Below are 17258 nucleotides of genomic sequence, written 5' to 3'. Positions count from 1 at the left end.
AAGGGATGGGTAAATGGGTTAGAACAAAACTTGAAGACACATAGTAGTGCATAAATCTTCTATGGAATCGACTATTAGCGTCGGCAGCTGACATGAAAATTTCGATTGGACCATGAAATTCAATGGGTTGGGAATGGGGATTCAATTTAGAAAAAGAATGTTGTTCAATGGCAGTCCTTCACCTACATAATTCCATGAGGAATCGACATGGATTACCAAATCCCCTCATTTCATTTCACATGTGCTCTATTATGTTATTTGTCCTCTCTGATACTTTTGTTAGACATTCAGATATGAATATAAAAACATAAGTTAAATCATTCAAATGAATGAAAATTACAATATATTTTAAAAAATCACCTTATAATTAAAATTGACTGTAGTTACTTATAAATTACATGTGTAACATGTGATAAGTTCGATCGAAACAAACTTCCTCAGCAAAATCAACCATGATTATAATATACATGTACCTTTCCATACTATGGGGTTGCTTTTATACAATAAAAATCAGGTGCAGAGAAGACAACGAATCCATGACTCTGCCACTAACTGAGCTTCTTATCATAATAGTACTGGCTACCCCGTATGGCAAAAGAATAACCAATGTAAAATAAAATAAAGAAAAAATCCATATCAACCCCGCTCAACTATGTTTAATGCCAAAAAAAAAAAAATTGAAGAACAATTACTGGATGTAATGGGAAAAGAATTATATATCAAGGGGGATGAACGAAATGAATTTTCAACAATCATTGAGTTGGCAATTGTTTTAAGTCCCCATTGCCACCTCGACGGCCTTACTCATGTAAAAATCCGAAGGCTGGATTCTGAAGAAGTTCATCTGCCGGTTTGACTTCCGAGAATTCTTTCTCTTGGAGTGATTTCGAAAGATCGTCGACAGAGAAGGGAAGGCTGCATTAAGAAGGAATGATGAGTTCGTTTCTACGATTAATCTATGAAACCGCTTGGGGAAACATGCAGTTAATTATGGTCAATTATACTTGTTTCCAAATGGTCTAGTTAGCATGTTCTGTACTATTGAGCTACATACAATTATGATTTGTTTCATCCGTAAAACATCTACACGTCTTAGTGCCGTGCATAATATGTTCTATGCGGGCAAGATGAAAAGGAATCTTTACCTGGAATTGTCGTCCAATAAAAAGGAACTGCTAACGGCGTCGTTGGAATCCTCTGTCATTAGTACTCTCATGCTCGAAATAACCTGTAACGAAGAGCAGGTTGCTGATTAATCGTATCAACTTTATAACTTCCTAAACAATCAAGGAGAAATATCTTGCCATACAGAACTTACATCTGGAGAAACACTTCGAGTATTATAGTTGTCATCCCAGTATAGGGTACATATTCTGTACAATTGTTGTACACTAAGAATCTGAAGAAAGAGAAGTTATGGTCAGCTAGAATGCGACATTGGGGAGAAATGGAGAGGGAGAGAGAAGGCCTTACAGGGCAGAGATCATTTGAAATTTCATCATATGAAATTCTGTACTTCTGATGTATAACCTGTTATCGGATGCAATACAATTCAAATTAAGAGCATAACTTCATATTTATTGCTATTAGAAAAACCAAAGGGATGACAATGTAAACAACTATGTCTTTTCTCTGAGTAGTAAAAAAGAGGAAAATACTATTCACAAAATAATGATTTGAAAGTGTGCACTCCAAGTACAACCCATCACATCATATATATTGTGAAAGCGCGACATACCAAGAACCCAACAGCCTGTCTTATGTGTTTAAGTTCATCCCATGAGGATCCTGCATACTGCAGTTCAAGGCAAGTGAAGGATCAATGCAGTTAAGTAAGCCATAAAAAGAAAGGAAATAGTCCAGCAAAATTATGTAGCAACAACTCCAATTACAAATACAGATGAGAACAAAAAATGGCCTCACCTCTTCTTTTTTCTGGCAACACCAGAGCTCTAACTCAGCTAACCCAGCCTTAACGTACTCTCCATTGCTAAATGTACAACACTCACGGCGTAGGAGGAGGCTGGAAAATTGTAATGAATTCTTAAGAGCACAAAACCAAACCGTTTGAATTAAAACCACGAAGGAACTACAATAAAACAAAAGATTACCTATTAAACAATTGTACATTAATGTATGAAAATGTTTGAGTAAAGATCTTCTGGATAAGAACTGGAGGCACCTGAAAACCAAGCAACAACCGTAAAACCTTTATATAGCAATGAAAGTTTATGAAAGGTGGTGAGGAAAAAACTTAGGTTCCTTACAAAATTTTCTTTCAAAGTATCGAGGAGGGTGTTGAGGCCATCAATAATGCCCTGCCAATGAGTTGAAGGAGAATCTTTGCCAAAGGACCGTCCAGATCTTAATACACCTCCTTTAGATGTTCTAGGTGCCTAAAATTCATCATGACCAGTTGGGGAAAAAAGGAATCACAAAAGTATAGGAACCCACAAAACAGCTGACTATGCAGCTTCAAACTGTTGACCAGAAGCTAAATGAACCACATGATACCTGAATGCATAGAGAAAGCAAAGATGACAACTCTTTCTTCAAGTTATCTCTAATAATTCCATAGATCTTTTCCACATATGCTGCAAGTTGCTGCTTGAAAAGCAAAGCAGGGTATTTTCCCTCTACCTTGCGAACTACTGCAAGTGTAGCAGCCGCAGCAAGGTTGTTTGATGAAGGAGATGAGCGGAAACTCTGAGTTAAGAGAAAAGGGAATGTAAAAATAGTTTTATTCTTCCTTGTGTTTAGTAGCAAAACAGAATTTCAGATACCATTGCCATCCTTCCAAACAGAGAGGTTGGAGTTGGTGGTTTACGACTTGGAGTTAAACCATTTGCACCAGATGCTTTTAGACTTTTTTGGAGCAAGAACAATAATGCTGATGTGTTGGACAACCAATAAGCCATATGACCGTTATTTTCTTCATGCTACAACCAAAGAAGTTTTCATAAGTACAACATTGATGGCATCTTCATACTTATTTTACCATAGTATAAAGAATGGAAAGTATAAATCATAAACAGAAGTGTCAGCTTCTGAAGTAACTGTTTTAAAATTATACAAGGAAGGCAACCTAAGAAAAAGGCAAAAAATTATGCAAGTAAAAAAGTCCTCAATAGTCATGCTGTATGCCCATCAGAAGCAAGAACAGTAACTAGCCTTATAAGGACTATAGTCAGGAATTAAATGGTATAAAAATTAGTCAAAATCAAAATCAGCGGAAAACAAAAAGGCAGATAATAAAGGAAAATGGCGATACTCCACAGACAGTGACTATGAATGATAAATTGATTACCTCAATTGCAGAACCAATCATCTGAATGAGACGGTCAAACACATTGGTCCTTTCTGCTTCAAAAGATTTCCAGTGGAGAAGGCATTTATAAATAGTAAGTGCGGCAACAGGCTTTCCATGACGGAACCCAACGTCTTTTGCAACGCAATTGATTAGTGCATCGACATTCTCCTGTTGAAAGAATGAGTGAAAACAATATCTGACACACTGCTCAAATTATAAGGCTCGAAGATGCAGAAACCAATTGTACGAAACACATACATGTTGGAATTCAAGATTGGGTCTTTGCAACTTGCCATCAGATTCTATGCTGACCTTCACTGGAGTCATACTCTGTGGTCCCTGCAATAACAGATCGTCAATGGACATATTATAGAAACTACCTTAAGTATGATCATATGTTTAGAAATATTTAACGTACATTTGATTGGTTCACTTCATCAATATGGTGACCATTTTCCAGATTCTGCAAATTTGTAAAGCAAAAGGATAACAGGAAATATCAACAAAATGACAAAAGCCGCAAGAAGATTTTTTTTCTTAAAACAAAAAAATTTGGCTATATTATACCGGAGTGACCGGAATCTGCAGATGCTCTGAGATCTTCTTAACAGGCGTATTTAACAGGGTTTGCTGCCTCAGAGCATGATTGTCAGATTCCATGTCCAAAATTTTTTCTTCAAGCCTGCACACGAAAGAAACAATGATGACAATGAGAAGAAGTGAAGAAAGAAAGTGAAATACATGAATAACTACAGCTCACAAATATGCATGCAAAGCTCTATCTCAGATTCTGGGAGTTAATAGTATGAATCTATCTCAAAACATTTGCTCAGTAAGGGCACAAACTAACCCGTGCATAACAGTCTTCAGCTGAACTATTTTTGACTCTGCCTCCAAAGCTTGCTTCAACCTTTCTTCACTGATCTTGTTTGTCTCTTCAAACTTTTCCTCCGTTTCACCAATTTTCTTTTCCAATGAACTCACCATTGCCTGCAGATAATCAGCACATGAGAAATATACTATGAAGCTAGTGTTCTACCAGGTTTAGAAAAAAACTCTACGATGTTTTATATTATCACATGTTCATCATATCTTTGTGCTAAACAAAGATGCTAGACTGAGCCTCCTCACCTTCAGTTTTTCATTCTCAGTAGAAAGCTTCTCCAGCATCATGTGGTCCATCACTGGAACCTCCTGAATTCCAGGGACCACCTCAGCTGCCCTTCTGGCAGCCTCGCGTTCCTTGGCCAGCAATTCTTTGGTTTCTTTAAACTGAAGTTGCATGTCTTGCAAAGCAGACTGTAATTTTGCGTTTTCTTTTGTTTTAGCCTCTTCCATGTCAACCTACAGAGAAGGAAAAGAAAGTATAATTATGAGAAAAGAAAACTATAGCAGTGCCCCACCTGTAAGGACATTTATATTATTGAAAATATTAAAATTCATTTATATTAATAGTCATTTTTAACAAGATTTAAATCGAAATACTTTATGTAATAAATAATTACTTCAAACCAGGCCGACATAAGAATTAAAAATATTAAAGCCCAGCCCAAATAGCAACTAATGCAATAACAATTATCAAGTTATTTGTTTAAAGCAGCTAACTTAAGCTGGGAAGTCAAATACAACTGACAGCCACATAACCTACATAACATAAAGAAAGTGATGATGCATACATAATTTAACGCCTATTCTCAACTAATGTGGTACATTGAATAGAAAACACAATAGTATGACAAATGTCAAGCACACAAAATTCCTCAGTTCAGCATCTTCTTACCTATACTGGATTCACTGTCCTGCAAGCTACAACCCCCCCCCCCCAAAATAAATAAATAAATAAATAAACAGCTTCAGGTAATTTATTATCATGGTTACCCTCAGACGTTTCTCCAGCTGTAATCTCCATGTCAATTCCTCAACTTGCTTTTCCAGTTTGTTCTTGGCAGCTTGCAGAGCTCCAGTTTCCCTAGCAGCCTGCAAAATAAAAATATCATCAGAAAATCTGAGTGATACATACATGAAACAAGATATCGGCATACTTAAGGTTTTAAACTTACTAAGTTGTTTCAGAATACAAATCAGCAGATAGAGAAGAAAAAGTTTGTCTGGTTTCTTTTTTTTCACTCCATTATGTAAGCTGGTAAGACTACATGTTCTTCATTGTTGATAAGAAAGATGGCATAGCCTTGAGAAAACTTCAGCACTTAGACTCCAATTTGAAGAACAAAATTATATTTTAGCAAGGACGCAACTTTTTACTATTTTGATATCAAATTTAAGGAAAGAGGCATAAAAAAACTATTCCAACTGAAAAGCATTTTCAAAGATATAGAAGAAGAGAATAAAGATTTCCTAATGGATTTTACGACCGAAAGTTCTTCCAGAAATGAGAGATAGGAATACCATCTTAAGCTTCTGTAGTTCTTTTCGAGCAACTCTTACTCTCCATGCACATTGTGTTGCAATAGCCGCTTTCTTCAACTTCATATAATGCAACTGAGACAAGAACTTGCGACATTGGCTCTGTTATGTACAAAAAACCAAGTCATTCCAAGCTAAAGAAAGTAACTAATATAAAACAAAAAGAGGGTCAGCCTCTCAAAGCAAAAGTGAAAAGGTGCATCTTTTTCTATAAAAAAAATCGTTGCATGTACAACATGATGCAAGCAATTTTTAACCTGAATTATAATTGCTGCTCTGGTCTGTCTTCTAAAGCATAGCTCATTGCGAACAGCCATCCCCCTCATAACCGTCTGAATGAAAACAGCAGACGAATACAATTCTTTATAAGCTTTCCTGCCAAGATGCATACGCAAATGTCTCTGGATCCTCAAACTTGCAGCTTCTCTTCTCATGACATCATAAACTTTACGAGCAAGTTGTCCTAAAATCAGCACAGAAAAAAACAATCAACAAGTCTACATAATACCAAAACCCATAATAGGGAGTAAATTTTAGTTAATTTACAACAGCCACACATAGAAGGCATAAATGTACCTCTGCAGACAGATTGAATCTGTAATGCAGATCGACGAAGCATGATAAAACTTCTGTGAGCTAAATAAGAACGGATTTTCCTCTGGATAATACTAGCAGATCTTCCTAAGACCTCACTCCTACGGGTATCTAGTTCAGCCATCTGACCAACCCTGAGAAAAACCTTTGTCTTACCAATCTGCCAAAAATAAACTAGCATCAGTATGGTCTTTCCCAAAATCCAACCATAACATGTATGTATAGAACATTTGAGTAAACAATAAAACAATGGATGCATATACAATTTGGAACAAGAAATGAGCATGCTGCTCACATCCTCAAGCAAGTAATTGTAAATCTAATAACGTTAGCTGATATTGAGCCTTATGACATCAAGTTTGTGGCATGAATCCAACAACTTAGATTCTGTACATGACAAGCGCTTCGCTCATTGCTCACTGATGCCAGCTTATGGATATCTCTCGTATTATTAGTTTGTGGAAACTCCTCGGTATTATTAGTCGGTGGGCATGAACCATAGGTCAAACATAAATCTTTTCCAATTCTCAACTTTTCTGGTTGAAGATTGTGTGGAAGGGGTTAGTTCCTCCTAAAGTGGAGGCTTTTCTTTGGCAAATCATTCATCAGAAGTTGGCTGTCAAATATGTTTTGCTGAGCAGAGGTGTTAAGGGTATTGAGAATCCTTATTGTGTGTTTTTGTGGAGTAGAGCCAGAATCGGTGAATCATTCTTTCTTTTCTTGCGGGCAGATCTGGATGATTTGGGTAAGTTTCCTACGGCTGTGGAAAGTCTTTGCTGTTCTTTCCAATAATCCTAAAGAGTTCATGCTTTTCGTGGATGGAACTGAGTCATAAATCGGCTATTTGGCAATTCATTCCGGGAGCTGTTTTGTGGAAGGTTTGGTTATGCAGGAATCAGATAGTATTTCAGAATGGGAAACTGGATAGTGCTAATCTATTCTTTTTGGTAAGGTATAGGGTGGCTTCTTGGTTTTTAGCTAAATACAAGGATGTTCATATTCAGATTGATAGCCTTGTGGGTGATTTAACCTTGGCAGATAAGCACCAACCTTATAAGTCTTGTTTGCCTAAGTTAAAGTGGTGCCCTCCTCCTGTGGGGTACTTTAAGGTGAATGTTGATGGGGCAGTAGCGTTTGATTGGAAAAGAAGCGGTATTGGAGGTGTGCTTAAGGATGCTGAGAATAAGAAGTTGGCTTTCTTCTCTAGAGCGACTGGACCATGCACTCCGATTCTTGCAGAGATTTATGCAATCAAAGCTGGGTTAGATTTATTTTTTGATTCAGTGTGGAGGTATAAAGGGTCCCTGATTCTAGAAAGTGATTCACTTCTAGCCCGGAAGTGGATCAACAACCCAGAACTCTGCCCGGTTCTTTATGTCGATATGATCACAGAGATTCAGAAATCTGTGATGCATTCTAATGTTATCATAAAGCATATTTATAGATGTGTTAATGGGGAAGCAGACTGTTTAGCTAAATCAGGCATAGGTTAGGGAGTGTTGAGCTTCTGGTGTGAGAGTTTGGGGTGGGTGGGCTGTTGAGTTGATGGTCTTTTGTACTAAATGGTTTTGGTTTTGGTTGTAAATCTTATGTATGGTAATAAAATTTGGGCACCCTTTTCCCCCTACTTTTGATTATTATGCTTCACAGCACAATAATCATTAAGGGGGTTTTTAATGGGGTCTATTCTTATATAAAAAAATGTCTATAAGCTAAATTTTATTGACATAATGATAACATTATTTTTGGCTACATCCTAATGATTCAAGAGGAAATCTAGCATTTGCAAGGAAATTCAATTGATGTAGCATGGGCAAGGAAACTCAATTGAAAAACAAAACATTGTTTGAATGTCCATCAGACATTTACCTGATACCCTTGAAGTCCCACCTTCTTAAGAAGCTTCTTGCAAGCGGCAACCTCATCAGAACTAACATGTATAGTAAAAAAGTCAAAGTAAAGTTTGGAAGAAACCTCTTGAGAGCCAGGAAAACCATTAACTTACCTTCCATCCAGAACTTCAGGTGCAAGGAGGCTAAATCGGTCTACAAATTCAACAAATGGTTTTTTAGTAGGATATCCAGCACAGCTAATCCTGATTGCCTCCATAACTCCCTGATATGAAATAAACAATGTGAATAAACTAGGAAAACATATCCAATTAAATAAATACCAATATATATTTCAGCTCAACTATTATTCTTACCCCACATTGTAGTTGTTGTAGGACATTTTTATTCTCAAATATTGAAGGCTTAAGAAGATTATTGGGCTTTACACAGCGTATGTAATGTGGTTCTGTGGAACTCAGAGTTTCAAGTAGTGATAGTAATTGTTGCTGTATTATAAAAAAAAAGGCACCACATTCTAACTCATTAGACTGGGGAAAAAAAGGTAATAATCAGCCTTTTAGGAAAAAGAATACCAGCACACCTTAAAGCGAGAACCTATTGATGAGAATTTTGATGATTTGGAGGATTCCTGAGCTAAAGGTGGAAATAAACCAGAAACAAAGGAACATTTGGAAGCAGTCAGAAGGGCCTGATGTTCAGCAACAACATAATCTTTGTTCTTGTCCAGGAATAATTCAGTTTGATAAGTGACCTGCATAGTACATAAATTTTCTCCTTCCGTTTACTTCTAACTTCTTAGTTTCTTTCTACAGCATGAATTTACAAAATAAAGAAAACAAACTTACATCACCAGCATAATGGCAAATTGTAAAGTCACTACGGGACAATTTGGGTTTGCTGAAGCGCTTATGGTTTTTAAATGTCTGGTACAGCTTCTGAGCAAATGTTTCATGAGTTGATCTTGGGAACATGCTTTTAAAATTTTGAAGAGGAAAAAACAAGAGATGAGAAAAACCTTAGCAACAGCACAACAGTATGATATCATTATTAACATATAGTAAAGTAACGGAAAGAAATCTTAGTCAAGTTTTTAGATGTAAAAAAATAATTAAAAAAAAAACTCACTACATCTTACCAAGCCTCGTCTAGAAGAGCAATTATGCCACCCGGTTTCTGGAAATCAAGAAAAGGAAATAAATAATACATATAATAAATCAAATAACCACAACATAAAATGCATGGAGCATTTAGCATGTTTAATTTGTTGATTTGTTTACAAAAAAGCCACGGCTATACAGGACCATGTTAGGTAAAAATGTTCAACCAACCAAATAAAAACCTTTTACGATACTGTCTTTTGAGTGCAAAGGAAAGACAAGACAAAATTACAAGCACACAGGAATGAATGAAAGTGATCATATCATTACAAGAAGAAACATAGTTTCTCGAGCAAAGAGATAAGAAAAATTACAGGCGTACATTACTCAAGAAGTTCACACCAGAAATTCCCAACAATAATTAATAAATCAGTAGGGACAATCCGCAAGAATACAAGATTTAAAACTCAGATAATATTGCAAAAGAATTGTCTCATAGAATTTATTGACTGAGCCATCACTCTTATTTAGATTCCACAGCACTTTGATTGAAGCAGGAAGTACTCATTTTGCATTGCTTGTACAAGAAACTCATCTTGGACTTGTTATTACGAAATGCAACTAAGATAATTTGGTCTAGTTTGTATTATGCTAGACTATAGCAGGTGGGTTTACAACTATTTCAACACCCGACAACTAATCCATCTTCTCTCTTTAGATTTCTCTTTTCCCGTCTTTCTTCCACCAAAAGGCTTATACTCTTTTCAAGCTGAGCATTTTACAACAGAATCCTCATCAATCAGGTATCACATGTTTTAAAATTTTCCATGAGAAGAAAGGATCAAAGATGCCACTACCACTTTATCTTCCATATTGCATGAAAATAACAATACACGGTTCATGCAACATCCAACTTATAAAGAGAAGAGTTCAGCACTTTGTCTTGTCAGAAGTTTAAGGCGATTTCATTTGCCAAGGAGAAGACCAAAAGATCTTGTAAGGAGATGTCGTCACAACATTACATAGACTGTTTACTCACCACATCCTGCATTTGTTCCATGAAAACAGGGAATGCAAAATGGATGCAACAAAAACAGGAACAGTATCAAATATTTAGAAGCAAGGGTGCACAGTAATAGTAGGTTGTATCACAACACAAGCTTCCTTTAGTACAGATATACATACAGTCAACAACACAGTGCTAACTCGACAGCTATAGAAAGATCCACTTGAATGGGGGTGAATATTAGAGATACAGATGATATAATACTGAAACAGTGTAAAAGGTCACCCAAATAAATTGAAGAGACATATCCAACAAACCTTTTCAATGAGGTCCAGAACATCCTGATTATCCACAAACTCAATGTAGCTCCAATTAATTTCTTCTTTTGTATACTCTTCTTGCTCCATTTTGAAGACATGCTGAGGAGCCAGAAACTTATGCATCACAAACTACGAAACAAATACTGAGATATGTTAAGCATCATGTAAGCATGATTTCAGACACAAACCTGGTTGAAATGCTGCTGCAGTTTCTCATTTGTCAAGTTAATGCAGAATTGCTCAAAACTGCAAAAGTGGTACATCAACATCAGATAAACATAAGCAAATAGAAAACATCCAGCAAGATCACAGTGTCTCTAACTTTTAACCACAATCAAATTTATTTATTATAGAAAAGCACAATCGGAACAATCATTATGTGAACTCTCAAATAACTGCCATTTTTTAAGAGGCAAAACTTGGTGAAAGAATAGGCTTCCTAAATTCACCGCGTCTTTTACTCTCAATTAATACATGACTGCAACCAGTATTTCAAATGTGCCATCCACTTCCATCCATTGGTTTCAGAAAACCAACTTCAGTCAATCGTAAAAAAATAACGGGCATACTGCTAAGCACCTGTTTGTCTTGAAACTCTCAAATCCGTAAATATCTAACACCCCGATTAAGAACTTCGAGTCAGAATCTTGACCAATTGAACTATTGATTTTATCCACAATCCTGTGAAAATTAGAAAAGGAAATCCACACTCATAAAAATTTCCACAACTGAACCAAAAACAAAATAATAAGCATGGTCAACTCTGAAATTTCATCCTCAAACAGCAAGATTGACCCGTACCAGTCAAACAACCTTGAGTACACAATTTTAGCCAAGGCATCTCTACTCAGTGCAGCAGATTCTGGATCCAGCCATTTTGTAATGGTTTCATCACGAGTTACAATTATACGCTTGCATAGAGAATCTTCTAGTAATTCTCATCACACCTAAAAGAAATTGATGATTAAATGATCCATTTAACATCTTATAAAGCATATGAAGTGAACAAATATCAAAGAATTATGTCGTTCGGTATATGCTAGCGCAACCCTGACATTTTCCACCTACATGAGAAGCTCAGCAGCAGTTCTTAGATGGAACCATGATTTTTCATCTTTGGGCACCGATGAGTCTACTTCCTTCCCTTTAGCAAATTCAATGTTCCCAAGATGGAGAATTGAAGCCACGACACGGAATATTGCATCCTGAAAAGGGACAAACGCAAAAACCAAAAAGGCGATAAATTAATTTCAACAACATCATGCTTAAGGATTGTATAACAAGTTCCCGTTTCACTAAAATACCTGCTCCTCAGAACTTATTCCAACAACATCCATTGCCCTTCTTGTAGCAGCATATTCCTTAGAATCATCAATTCCATCCAATTCGTAGCAATTAGATTGGTTCAGATAGTGAAATGCTCTTGGATTTCCCAGTTTGTACCGCTTAGTATCCTGAAAAGTAAAAAGGAGAAGACAAGCATATAAGAATTAAAGATCTGAAGCATTAGAATCTCATGTATGATACATTCGTTCTCATTTTTTCAGAGACGAGAAATGTGACCAACAAACTACACACTATCCATAACCTAACAAAGACATAGGCCAAGAAAATTTTCTTGTTCTTTCATTACAGAGAAGTTCAACGAAAAACTAAAGGGGTTTTGAAGAAACAAGGAACTGCGCCATATTTTATGTTCTATACCACAACTATGACAAGCTCCAAATTTCTCTTGAGACCACTGACATGCAAGGAAATCCAAAACAAAATCACTAGCCAATTAAACTTGGAAAATAATATATAAGAAACAACAACACAGATTTCAGCTCCAAATTATTGTTTAGAATTAAACCAAAAAAAGGTGGACTAAGAGCAACAAGCTGTACTCAAACGGTAAAGATTGAATAATCATTTATGATTCATGTCTATAATCACATCAAATGGATTCCATAACACAATCACATAATAATGTTATCTCGTGGCCTCCATGGTACCTCCCCAGCCTCTTTATTCTATAATAAAATTGAGAGATAAAAGTCCACTATGAAGAAAGTTTCCCCCACGTCATATTGGTGCCCCCCTCCTCCGGGTTTTTTTTAAAGTGAATCTGGATGGGGATGTAAGTTGTGACTGGAGGTGCAGTGGTATCGGTGGACTGCTTAGGGATGCAGATTATAAGCAGTTGGGGTATTTCTCGGTAGTGTCCAGACCAGGCCCTCCGATTCTTGCTGAGCTAAAAGCAATTCACGCTGGGCTGAGTCTCTTCTTGGATTCAGGGTGGAGTGATAAGGGGCGTCTTATTTTAGAAAGTGATTCTTCTATTGCTTTGAAGTAGATTAAAAATCCGGAAGCAAGTCTTGTTGCTTTTGTTCATCTGGTTAAGGAAATTGCCACGGGCGTGCTGGATTATAATGAGACTATTAGGCATATTCAGAGATGTTTTAATTGGGAAGCAGATAGTTTAGCTAAGTCGGGCATAGGGTAATGTGGGGTGATATGGTTGGGTGTGGTGATTGAGTGTTTTGGGTGTTTTGTGGAGAAGGTTTGTACTTAAAATGGTTTTACCCTGGATGTACTCTATGTTTTAGTAATAAAATTTTGGGCACTCTTTTCCTCCTTCCAATGTCCGTTGAGATACCTATGTAGCTTGACAGTTATGAAGGGGGGCTTTTAACGAGGCCCTTTTCTTATCAAAAAAACAATTGTGCCCAAAATCAATAGATCACATAAAAGACTCCAGTTTAACAATAATAGATTTGGCAAAGAGTATGTTAAAGTGAAACACATCAACTTGTAAGTTGTTTTTCTATATGGCTAAGAGAATGACACCAACAGAGAAATCAAAGATAAGAGGGAGACAAAGAATCAAACAGAAAAGGACATAATAAGTATGAGAGATAAAAAATAATCATAGTTAGACCCAAATTACAACCTTCAAGCATTAATCATATCCAAATAGATTGACATCTGAAGCTACACTTATGAGAAGGATCATTCTCAAAAGTGAATTTCCCAGCACAAGTCCTTTTTTGGGCATTTCAGTATTAAGATAATGTAGAAATCTTTAAAACTAAACATGGAAAATGCTTACCAATGGTATGACTATACAAGAACACAGTGAATCAAATATTTTATAAGCCACTTGATTAAAGCAATCAAAAACTACATACTTCTGAAGGTGCTGCACAAAGCATGTAGAAACAATGGTAATTTCTCTCTGGATCAGACACTTGACAAACACGTGATCTTTCTAGCAAATAAGTTCTGACTGCAGCTCCTGAAATCCTTCCCCTCGGGTCAAATTGAATCTCCACAAACTTACCAAAACGACTACATCATTCAAAACGTGCATTTAAAGGTAAAATAAATGATCATAATGTTAAAATCTACCGTACATGCAGGGTGTAAAACTTGTTAAAAGTAAATACCCTCACCTTGAATTATTGTTTCTAACAGTCTTTGCATTACCAAATGCTTCTAAAACGGGATTGGACTGCAGATTAGCCGAAAACAAAAATAAATGTTGTTAAACAAAGAAACTTGGATGACAGTTCAAACTATCAACATTAAATTTATTGTCACACAAATCTAAATCTGTAGCCATTCTTACCTCCAGAACTTTCTGCTCAACTGTTCTTTCCTCAGCAGCAGCTCTCCCTCCCATGTAAGCAAGATACTGCATCAGCAATTTCGTGCTTTCTGTTTTACCAGCCCCACTTTCACCACTAACTAAAATCGACTGACTTATTCCCTCGTTGATCATCAGTCTGAATTAAATAAAATAGTTTTATTGACAAATACAAGTAATCATATAAAATGAATTTCTGCTCAGAGCAACAGGGTACCTGTAAGCAGCATCTGCTACAGCAAAAGGGTGTGGGCTCAACTCACCAAAGTCTGCCCCTTTATATTGTGCCATCATATGGCTATCATAAAGATGAGGTAGCTTTCGAAATGGGTTCACAGCAATCAATATATTTCCTGTATATGTCTGGAAGAAACCATTTGAAGCAATTGCCTACTTGTATCAGTAAATTTTGAAGACATGATGAAACATAAAGATCTCCCCAACATTCATCGACACAATATATGTTGCCAAAAAAAATGCAGAGCAAACATCCATTTCGGCAAAGACACATAAAGAAAAGACAGAAATAACACCAAAACACTGTAAGAATAAGGTGAGAATAATCCATTCAAAATCTTACATATATTTCATTCATATCATATCTTGATTTTAAATTTTGAAGAATTCCAGGTTCATGCAAATAAGCCAACTTTGTCATATCATCAACTCCACATGATGGGGCCTCGGCATCTTTGGGATATACATTTGAAGCCTTAACAACAACCTGTTGCAAAAGTTGTGAAATTCGAAAGTCAAATTAAACAACTAGCTCATCCAAGCATTCTATGTGCCCCATGAATTCCTATAGTACCATACTGGACTTGCATGTCATGTAAAAGAGGAAGAAAATCTCAAACCAAATAAACACAATTGTAGCAAGAGAAACAGGAAAATATAATTAGCATTCGCCAGACTAAAAGTGAGATTCGTGTACACGTAAAGTAATCCAATTAAATTTTACAAAGCAACTCACCGTCTTCCCTGAAGTGCACAGAACTTTAATATCTTCACCATTAACCTGCATGACTTCGCCATCTATCCAAGCAATGTCAGAATCTTCCACCCAGACGAGAGATCCGACTGCAAGACTGGTCGTGGTGGCCTACAAAAGCCACAAGGGCCCATGATTCAACAATTCATTTGACATCCCTTATAGACACTTTTTACTCAATATTCAAACATTAAGACAAGACCATGCTGATAAGTTCTTGCTTTCCAATCTTAAAATGACTTCGAATAGGTCTTGGGAATTGGGATAGTACAGAAAACAAGCATGCACTAGCAAAAATACGCAATCATTGTTCCAATTTCATTACAACAAAACTAAAAACTCAGTTCAGATCAAAATGAAGGTTACTCTATTTCTTGTTTAAATGACAATGATGAAGATGAAATGATTTTTTGCAGTAGCATGACCCATCTAAAACCCTCCAAACATTCATTATTTTAAAACCCTTCAAAGTCAAAATTTTTAGGGATAAATTTATCAAGGTGCACGTTGCTGCTCAGGCTTCATGGAGTCCATTAAGTAACACTAAATTTCTAAACTGGAAAGTGTATAAAGTAAAAGGTTGAATCAGGTACCAGAAATTCCAATTTCATGGCTCTATCGACATATGAACAAAAAAGACATCCTTGTTTTTATGCTCCAAAGTCAGTTAGAACAACAGATAAATCACCAGACTGATCAATCACAACCCCAGCATTGAAGCCTCCACTAACCAAATAAAATCACAAACTAATAGACGATAATCAAAGGCGGATTACTTGGACCAAAATGTACAAACTCAAGTTCCAGTCAATGGCAGCTTGGTTTTTAAAACACTGTCCACTATTTTTAACTAACACAGCAAACCACATAACAATTGAAACCATAAAGATCGGATCTTGAGAAACAACGAAACGAACAGATCAAAACAGAAAAATAGCTAGCTTCAACACCAGTTCAGATCAGTCAACAACTCCTCCAAATCACCATAGACAATTTTTTACATCACAAAGAATTAAATCCATACCGTTCAAAGCTAGAAAATCAGAAATAATAATGCAATAGCGCAATGCAATAGAAATCAAAAGATAACACCGAGAAATTACCATTTCTCTTGATCGGATCAGAAACTCGTATTGCTTCTCGATCTACTCCCAATGCGTTGAACAATGATCATTCAATCCAATACTTAAAACAAATGAAACTATTTGAACTGGTCTATTCGCAACAATCAGAAAAATAATGCTAATAATAATCGATTAATAACACTATAAGATAATCCAAAAGGAAGAAAGAATAAAAAATGAAAAGCTTAAGCCTCTCCAACAAAGATTTTTAAATAAATTTGTATCTTGAAGAAGAGATTAAGCCTCCGTTGCGCTCTGCTTATGCTAGCAGTCTTGGTTGTAGCTTTTACTTTTGTTTTTCTATTTCTTTTCACTTCTTCTTCTTCCCTTTCTTAAGGGCTGGTCTTTTATAGTCTGAAATGATTGTAGCTATTTTGTAGTTAAACCTTAAATTGTGTGAAAATGCCCTAGATTTGTAAATAATTACGAACTTTTGACGACTCAGATTCCCCCCTTTTTTTTTCTGTTTGGCCAGAACGACAACTCAGATTTTAAAACAAATGATTAAATGATAATATCTGGTTTAAGTAAATTTTATCTTTTTAAAACCACACTCATCTTTTACGATGAGATAAAAAATTAGACACGTAAACATCAAATACCAATGCCCCTAGGTAAAAAATTAATTAAGTAAATTATATTTAATATCAATTAATTATAAATTTGATAATAAACATGTATTTTTTTCTAAAAGTTACAAACAGGTCGTTTTATTGAAATATCATTATAAATAAATTATTTCGTTATTAAAATTAAAATCGACGTCTAGTGTTTGCAGGTTGAAAAAATAGAATTTATTCCAAAATCGTTTTAAAATATAATTTATCCCATTAATTAAAAATAGAATTTATTCCTCACAAGCTTTAAAAAGATAAATTAATATTTTTATTCAATGGAGATGGATTATACTC

The 17258-nt window shown here is 35.8% G+C and overlaps 1 pseudogene; it reads right to left on the bottom strand.

Annotated features, from left to right (window-relative positions):
- Positions 1-445: 445 nt before the first annotated feature.
- Positions 446-16568, bottom strand: LOC120153604 (annotated as a pseudogene).
- Positions 16569-17258: the final 690 nt, after the last annotated feature.

Source organism: Hibiscus syriacus, unplaced genomic scaffold (assembly GCF_006381635.1).
Source record: "Hibiscus syriacus cultivar Baekdansim isolate YM2019G1 unplaced genomic scaffold, ASM638163v2 tig00111101_pilon, whole genome shotgun sequence".
Lineage (NCBI taxonomy): Eukaryota > Viridiplantae > Streptophyta > Magnoliopsida > Malvales > Malvaceae > Hibiscus > Hibiscus syriacus.
Note: the sequence above shows the minus strand (reverse complement) of the source record. Positions and strands in the feature narration are given on the sequence as shown.